Raw genomic sequence first — 10000 nt, forward strand, 5'->3', positions numbered from 1 at the left:
ATCGGATTTCTTATCTCGCCACGAGTCTATACATACCAAAAACTCCCAAATCCGAGCACAAATGAGCCATCAAATCCCACTTTGAAATATCAAATTCAATGCCCTAGCTTTTCCCCCTTTTTGATGAATTTTCATAAATTTCTCAGTTAATTCTACCATTAAATTATGTATTTAGGTCATAGAACTTACCTCCAATCACACCCGGTCGAAATCACCTTCGATTCCCGGCCAAAAGCTCTCAAGGTTGTTCAAACATGGTGGAAGAATACCTTAGCTCGCGGAACAAAATGAAACCTTAAAACCCTTTTTTTTTCTGTCCAGGCCTTTTCGCTTCTGCGGCCCATACACCGCACCTGCGGTTTCCGCTTCTGCGCAATTCCACCGCTTCTGCGGAGTTCCACTTAACTGCCTGAACCGCTTCTGCGATCTATATCCGCTTCTGCGGATGCCGCATATGCGGACCACCATCCGCTTCTGCGGAAGTCCTCAATGACCCAAAATTCGCACCTGCGACTCGCTTACCGCATCTGTGGAACCGCGTCTGCGGCCCCTTTTCCGCAGATGCGGAATTACCAGATACCAGCAACTTCAGAAATGCAACAAGTCCAAAATTCACCCCGATGGCCATCCGAAATCACCCCGAGGCCCCCGGGACCTCAACCAAAAGTGCCAATCCATCTTAAAACATCATTCAAACTTTCTCCAATCATCAAAACACCACAAATAACACCAAAACCCTCAAATTACATCGGATTCAAGCTTAAGTTTCCCAAAAACTTCCGAAACACGCATTTGATCAAAAACCCAACCAAACGACGTCCGAATGACCTGAAATTTTACGCGCACATTCCAAATCACATAACGAAGCTACAGCAACTCTCGAAATTCCATTCCGACCCTCGGATCAAAATCTCACCTATCAACCGGAAATCGCCAAAATACTAACCTTGCCAATTCAAGCCTAATTCTACACCGGACCTCCAAAACCAATTCCGATCACGCTCCTATGCCATAAATCACCCAACGAAGCTAACCAAATCATAAAGATTCCAATCCAAGCTCATATACAAATAAGTCAACTCTTGGTCAAACCTTCCAAATTCAAAGCTTTCAATTGAGACTGTTCTTCCAAATTCATACCAATTCCCGTGAAAACCAAAACCAACGATCTGCATCAGTCGTAAAACATCGTACGGAGCAAGTCATGCCCGAGAACTGGCGATCAAAGTGCAAAAGCTCAAAACGACCGGTTGGGTCGTTACATCCTCCCCCACTTAAACACACGTTCGTCCTCGAACGTTCCCAGAGTTGTTCTAGAAGCCAACCAATAGCTGAATAACCTTACCAAGCATATACCCGGGGGTGATCCCACGTCACCCTATCTCATATAGGTCCGATAACACATTTTAACAAAAATCACGCAATCCAGTCTTGCCCATATATCATAGAACCACATTTCACTTTCCGAAATCGTACACAAGATCAGAACCTCATATCTATATTCAGAATAAGTCCGAACCAGCTGTAATACCCCATACCTGCAACCTCAGGTGCAATCATATAATATACCACATAACTCAAACACTCGAAACGATAACTTCTATTCACAGCAGCCATACACAACACCCGAGTACCGGTAGAAAACCTCTTATCAACTAAGGTCTTATTCCAACACTTCTATATACTGCTAATGATAAATGAAACATGCAATAAACCGTAACCATCTCTCAGGTCAACCATTCATGAAGTCACCTCCCTTTGGCTAATACCACAGCAGATTTCCGAACTGAACCTCGAGTTTATCCTTCCAACAAGCTGAAATCAATTTCGTTCGTATTCATTAATGACCCCAACGATCACCTCGAATCCAACACACCACTCTGGTGACATGATACATCATTCAGGCCTAAGCCACAACTTGCATAATTAGCGCACCAATAAGAAACGGTCTGAATATACCCAAATCATGAAAATGACCCAAGCAAAAGAGTTGTACCTCAAGCTTATCAGTACCATCAGTACACAAATCTGAGACCCCGTCTCGCATCATAGAAATAGAACACATGAATCTACCCCGAAAGGACATATCTCTACGTAGCCTCGCTACAATGCGCGATCCTATCCAAATACTATTACACATGAAACACCTCAAGTCACTATGCTCGAAATCCACAACCACGCTCAACTGATGACCGGAACCAAAGCAAATCATTACACCCACAGTGAAACAAATAACATACACCATGCAAATCCGATAGAACATAACCGGTACATCATTCACCGAGCAACTCCCAATTACTCTTCCGGCTCGACTTCCACCATGAAACTCCAATGGAACCGCACCATATGTGCCCCTAACCAACAAATCCTAGCATCTCGCAACACAGAAAGGTAACTCATAGATCTCCTCAGATCACTGATAAGCTCAACAACGCTCGAATCAATACCTCCCTCAACAATGCCATTCGGAGCAAACCAAGCCGACTCAAGATAGAACACTCGGGCCTCCAAATCTCGGTAGTCACTAAACAGTGTAGATACATACGATCTACAATCACAACACAGCCTGAATATGAGAACTTCCGTCTCCATGCCCATACGGCACATGAATCACCATATCCTATCCCAATTTCGCCGTCCGTACATATGCCACACCTCTAATACCCAATCATTCCACGTTAGATACTCTCAAACTTCCCTGTGCCCCCAAACAAACCTGAATATCACCAGTCGATCTAAAAGAAGGTACCGCAATACTACCAAAGTGCTATCAACTTAATCACATTACCCCTTTTCTGAAACCTATACTCTCGTCAAATTACATCCAAATAACAATACCATTTCCTTAATCATCTGAGGCTACCCGCTGCCTAAGAGAGTTATGAATTTCCTTTCAGAACTGAACTGAAACCTCATACACGCAAATCTCGATCCTCCACAACATACCGCATATACCACCCATCCAAGGATAACAGGAAAAACTTTTATCTCCCTTCCGAGCCACAGACATCTATGCACTCATTTAGCCAAGAACTTCCATTGATCCCATCTAGAAGAAAAGTCATTATACATCCCATACCTCTCATATTCGTAGAAAATGCACCGCTCCAGCTACGGTAGAAATCAATAAGAACTCTCCCAATTCCGTTTGCACAAATTAAACTGCCAGGACTGAATCCTTCTAACTAGACCAAGCTGATCAAGCCATCAAAACCCATGAGCATTGTTGCCAAATACCTGTAAGAACCCATTACCTCGAACACATACAAAGAATTGATCATACCCTTACCATACCGATTCGGTCTACTATCAAACCATTCCATCTATCTGAATTTCCTTCTGATTCATTTTCAACTTTATGCTTCCTATTGCTGTAGTACCACAATCTCTCAATCCCAGGCTCACTAAACGAGACTCAAGAACAAGACCACACTGTCTAGGACCCATAAGCCGCTGAATACTCTCTCAAATATTGTCAGAAACATCACGCTCCTGAATACTTTAATCTGAAGAACCTCCTGCGAATTCAAATCCGTTACCTTTACTTTCCCGATACTGATACATAGAACTCCAAGATTAACATAGAAATACCATGAATCTGAACCTGTTCCAATGAAAACAAAGTTTCTAACCACGCATGCCACTTCAAAATACCCGATTGTTTCCTGCAGAATCTTGAACACATTGGAACCATTCTCGAAAGTCATTCACTCTTACTCAAACTGCAAATTACCTGACCTAACGAACAGAACCACTCGTGCCTCATTGGCACTCCAATACCGCAAGAATGAAATCCTCATCCTAATACACCCAAGCAACTTACTGCTCTATGCACTGAGCATTCTTTACCAACAACAACTTAAGACATCCTGTGATTTCCTTACCCTATGAAGCATAATATAACCTTCGTCAACATCCTCGGTCTCAATTCCCACAAGTCATAACTGATTCACCCGCACGCCTCAAACTGGAATCCGCAAAGTACCTAACCGTGCAATCCACTACTCACAGCAGACTCCCCCACTTGGCTCGAAGCCATAGATCAATCTCTTAAGCGACCCGAAATTCCAAATGTCAACACGTACTTTTCATTTGCGCATGATACCTCCCAATATACACATAAGGATCACACCACTTCAGAACACTTCGCAGGAGATAATCCACCTGCTTCGCTTCAATATAACATTCCTGTATACCTTCCACCGCCATACACATTACACAGCCACTTAGTCTTCCTGAGTCTGAACTCGTACCGCAACGTAAAATTTACTTCACTCTCGACTGGAAACATTAAAAGATTCTTCACGCGCCCATAACTCGGGGCCACACCTCCACTTACAATAGAAATCAAACAGTTAATGGTTCATCTATCATCCAGCAGATCTTCCTCGTCACTTCCAAGTCACATAGATACATCTCGCAGTACTAATACACTCTTTACATAGCTACCCAGCCGTCACTTCCACTAATAGGGACACTGCCGAACATATAAGTTCAAAGCACTTACTCACACAATCAGCACCTCAGCGCTCAAGCCGTAGGCAAAGATCCGGCCTCAAGTCCTCCAGACTGGCCTAACTTCAAACTCACGGAGATCATAACTCACTCCTTGATCGGGGACTCACAAGCAATCAAGGCACATCTGATACTGAGCGCTCATGCACGCTTACGAACGCGTGGAAGGAATTTCAAGAGTTACTTTTCAAGCTAAATCAAGGACGCACGATAAGAATTCAAGAATGTGAAGTTTTCCTAAAGGTTCTGCAGCCTCTCGAGGATAAGTACAGACGTCTCCGTACCGATCCGCGAGACACTACTAAACCTGCTCACGACTCGTGAGACCTAGTAACCTAGGCTCTGATACCAACTTGTCACGACCCAAACCCCGCACTGGTAGTGATGGCGCCTCTCGTGAAGACAAGGCCAGCCAACTAACTCAACTCGACTCTTTCAAAAATAGTTAAGCATAAATGAACAACAAAAATATGACTTAATAATATTAATTAATGAAATTACAACCCAACACAACCCTAATCGGGGTGTCACAAGTCACGAGCAACTATTAAAATATAACTACCACTACAAGTCTGAATTGTACAAATAGGACTAATAAAACAAAGGAAGAACATGCGGTGCTACGAACGCTGGCAGTCACCTTGCTAATCTCCATTAACTTAGCCTCCGATCAGCTCAAAATCCGCTACCGGGTGAACAAATACCTGCATCTGCATACGAGGTGCAGGGAGTAAAGTGAGTACTCCAACTCAGTGAGTAACAAAAATAAATAATAATTGAGCAGTAACAAATCACGTAAAGCAAACCATCATGCTGTATAGAAGCAGGGTACAATCCTTTGAGAAAACAGTAAGGCTGTGAAATCTTTGGAAATATCTTGGCTCAGTTTAAAGCTCTTTTGAAAATGATCCTATCAACAGTTACGAAAACGATTTCAAAATAGTTAGTGCTGATAAGCACAGAAAAATCCGCCCCTCGGGCACCAATACCACAGTATAACAGGTAAAAAGGCAAACAAATATGCAAGATGTGCACATAAAAGTTCTCCCCTCGGACAATATCTCAAAACAGTACCAGCCCCTCGGGCTCACTCTCAGAAACACTCTCAGCCCCTCGGGCTCTCTCTCTCAGACCACTCTCAGAACAGCATCATATAGTAACAGCTGCGGCGTGCAGCCCGATCCACATATCGCTGCGGCGTGCAGCCTGATCCATTTCTCGCTACGGCGTGCAGCCCGATCCACATAACTCGCCGCGGCGTGCAGCCCGATCCACATGGGTACCCGCGCTCACTGTGGGGGTGCAGACTCCGTAGGGGCCTCTTACGGCCCAAGCGCAATATCAAGCCACCTCGTGGCATATAACATAAGGCCTGAAAGCCTTCTCACATCATACTCAAGGCCTGAAAGCCTCCTCACATAACACTCGAGGCCTGAAAGCCTCCTCACATAACACTCGAGGCCTAAAAGCCTCCTCTCATCACGCTCAAGGCCTGAAAGCCCCACTCAGTCCAGAAACATCATAAGCCCCTCGGGTATCAATAAAATAGTAGTGCTCAGCCCAAACAACAATGGAAATATCATTTAAGTCTCAAAGTTCAATTAAAGCGGCTAAGTTTGTAAAACAGTATAATCAACAGGACTGAGTTCAAGTAGTATATCAAAATAGTGAGGAAACAGTGATAAAAATCCCCGAAGGGTTCAAATAAATGGCGCGAAGCCCAAATATGGCAATCAGCCCAAATCATGATAATAACAAATAAGTTTCAGTCAAATACGCGGTAAAATCATCAATCGGGACGGACCAAGTCACAATCCCCAACGGTGCTCTACCCCACGCTCGCTATCCGGCGTGCAAGTCACCTCAATATAGCACTATGATGTGCAAATCCGGGGTTTCAAACCCTCAGGATATCATTTACAATCATTACTCACCTCGAACCGGTGAAATCTCTAGCTCACGATGCCTTTGCCCCTCAAATCGGCCTCCACGCGCGTCGAATCTATCCAAAATCAGAGCGAATACATCACAATAGGCTAAGGGGACATAACCCAATCGAAAAGAATCTAAAAACATCGAAAATCACGAAATTTGCAAAACCCGAGCCCCGGGCCCACTTCTCGAAAATCAGAAAATTTAACCTCATCGGATTTTTTATCTCGCCACGAGTCTATACATACCAAAAACTCCCAAATCCGAGCACAAATGACCCATCAAATCCCACTTTGAAATATCAAATTCCAAGCCCTAGCTTTTCCCCCTTTTTGATGAATTTTCATAAATTTCTAGGTTAATTCCACCATAAAATCATGTATTTAGGTCATAGAACTTACCTTCAATCACACCCGGTCGAAATCACCTTCAATTCCCGGCCAAAAGCTCTCAAGGTTGTTCAAACATGGTGGAAGAATACCTTAGCTCGCGGAACAAAATGAAACCTTAAAACCCTTTTTTTCTGTCCAGGCCTTTTCGCTTCTGCGGCCCATACACCGCATCTGCGGTTTCCGCTTCGGCGCATTTCCACCACTTCTGTGGAGTTCCACTTAACTGCCTGGATCGCTTCTGCGGTCTATATCCGCTTCTGCGGACGCCGCATATGCGGACCACCATCCGCTTCTGCGGAAGTCCTTAATGACCCAAAATTCGCACCTGCGACTCGCTTACCGCATCTGCGGAACCGCATCTGCGGCCCCTTTTCCGCAGATGCGGAAATACCAGATACCAGCAACTTCAAAAATGCAACAAGTCCAAAATTCACCTATATGGCCATCCGAAATCACCCCGAGGCCCCCGGGACCTCAACCAAAAGTGCTAACCAATCTTAAAACATCATTCAAACTTGCTCCAGTCATCAAAACACCACAAATAACACCAAAACTCTCAAATTACATCGGATTCAAGCTTAAGTTTCCCAAAAACTTCCGAAACACGCATTTGATCAAAAACTCAACCAAACGACGTTCGAATGACCTGAAATTTTACGCGCACATTCCAAATCACATAACGAAGCTACAGCAACTCTCGGAATTCCATTCGGACCCTCGGATCAAAATCTCACCTATCAACTGGAAATCGCCAAAATACTAACCTTGCCAATTCAAGCCTAATTCTACACCGGACCTCCAAAACCAATTCCGATCACGCTCTTAAGTCATAAATCACCCAACGAAGCTAGCCAAATCATAAAAATTCCGATCCGAGCTCATATACAAATAAGTCAACTCTTGGTCAAACCTTCCAAATTCAAAGCTTTCAACTGAGGTTGTTCTTCCAAATTCATACTGATTCCCGTGAAAACCAAAACCAACGATCTGCAGTCATAAAATATCGTACGGAGCAAGTCATGCCCGAGAACTGGCGATCAAAGTGCAAAAGCTCAAAATGACCGGTTGGGTCGTTACAATATCCTTGCTTTTCTATCAATTTCTAATTCTGATCTTCCTCCCCAATCTGATATTATGGTGCCGGTATAGACCGAAATTCCGTTATGGTCCAATTCTGATCGGTAAATAAATACCGGGACTTTGCAATATTTGATTGATCACAATTCTATATATTCCGTTAACTATAGAAGTTCCCATGGAATTCATTAGAGGAATGTTTCCGATAAAAATTATTTGTTCTTGCATATCCCTACTGTTTTTCCAAATTAATCCCGCGGATACATATAATTCAGAAGAATAGGTGAGTGATTCATACACAGCATCTCTTTCCTTTATCAAGGGTTCGACCAATTGATATGTTTCCACAAATAATTGAAATTCAATTTCTTTATCTGTATCTTCAATTTTTGGAAACTTATAAAGTTCTTCCGTCAAACCTTGATCAATGAACTTACAAAATCCTTCAAATTGTATCTGATTAAATCCAGGTATTGTAGATATTCCCCCATTGCGGGCATTTTTAATTTCTCATTTATCAAAAAATATCACTATTGGTTCATTCTTAATCTAATTAGATATATTAGATAAATGATCTAGCAATGATGGCATTTCTATTTTGTTTACCGAATCACATAAAATTTTACTCAACTCCATATCTGGAATGTATGAAATACGTATGAACGGAGGAAGAAAGAGAATTTTCTACTTAAATTGAATTGGAATTTATTGGAATTTTTAACAGATACAAATGGAAAGAAATTGATAAAACATCCCTAGTAACAGACTTCTGCTACTTAGACTTATTAATTAAGTTATAGAATTTTGCATAGAATATCAAAACAAAAATGATTTCATTTCTACCATTATTATGATAATACATATTCCAACCCGCTTGAATACCAGAAAAATAAATAGATTCGACATTTGATCTTTTCGCTGAGATAAAGGCATAAAAATAAGAAAGAATATATAGAATTAGAATCGATTTTTTAGCATTTAACCCCCTTTTATGCTATGGATTTCATTGTTCAAAAAATGATTTGTAGAGAAGAGAGAGATTTTGTTTACGGATTTTTGAGTAGAATACGATTGTGAAGTGTATAAGAAAAGAAGGTTTGTATGGCTTAGCCACGTGTGGAGATATCTATAATATCCGTCTTTCTTCTCTTTTATTGTTTTATTGTCGTTCTCTGTTCTATTCGGGGCAACACGGGTTGTGCTCTATGAAAACAGAATTTCAATTTTCTATTCAATTCAAAATTCAAATTGAAGTATGATACTTTTCTGATATCTGATAATTCTCCATCGGGAACATATATAAATAATATATATCCGTCTAGCAATTTCTCTTGGGGGATTTACATATACTCATAATTGTTGTTATAATTAAAATTGAGAAGGATTTTTTGATTGAAAAAATCCATATTGATTAGTTATATATCAAGTTGTATTTTCTTATGTCATTAGGAAAACAAAATTTGAAGATTCAAATCCAAGAATCATTCATGCATTCTAAGTCAATAGTTAATGGTTCCGATTTTCATAAATTTGAATTTTGGATTTTGCGACTGAAAATCCACATTTGATTTTTCAATAGAAAGGTAAGAGAAAGCTTTGAACATTATGAATTTGGAGATAGACTCAATCGAAATTGAAAGGATGAATCAAACCCAATCAAAAGGGAAGAAGGATTAGGATTTCTTTGACTTTTAGGAAAAATTAAGGAAAACAGAACTCAAGGTGCAAGTACAATAAAAAAGCAGTTCAGTAATCCGGGAAAGTTTTCATCTATTTTGTATTTGTAGCATTTTGGCGACATGGCCGAGTGGTAAGGCAGAGGACTGCAAATCCTTTTTTCCCCAGTTCAAATCCGGGTGTCGCCTGATCAACAAAAAACTCGAAATCTCTTCTTTTCTTCTGTTCTGTTGATATAACCCGCCGAATGATTCCCCAGCAGAAGCAGAGAAAGCAGACTGTTGATACTTGTTTGATTCTAAACATCTGGTCTGGGGGTTTTTCTAAAAAATTGTAAATATCCTTGCATTGCATATTTAGGCTTCAAGGAAATATTCGAATGCTAGAGGGGCTATCAAGACTTCGCA

The 10000-nt window shown here is 41.4% G+C and overlaps 1 non-coding gene across 1 annotated transcript; it reads left to right on the plus strand.

The window, feature by feature from the left end:
- The first annotated feature begins 9709 nt into the window (after positions 1-9709).
- On the plus strand, positions 9710-9781 carry TRNAC-GCA. The gene has a single exon. It is a non-coding gene; the product is annotated as a tRNA-Cys (tRNA).
- The last annotated feature ends 219 nt before the right edge of the window (positions 9782-10000 follow it).

This window comes from Nicotiana attenuata, unplaced genomic scaffold (genome assembly GCF_001879085.1).
Source record: "Nicotiana attenuata strain UT unplaced genomic scaffold, NIATTr2, whole genome shotgun sequence".
NCBI classification, from domain to species: Eukaryota; Viridiplantae; Streptophyta; class Magnoliopsida; order Solanales; family Solanaceae; genus Nicotiana; species Nicotiana attenuata.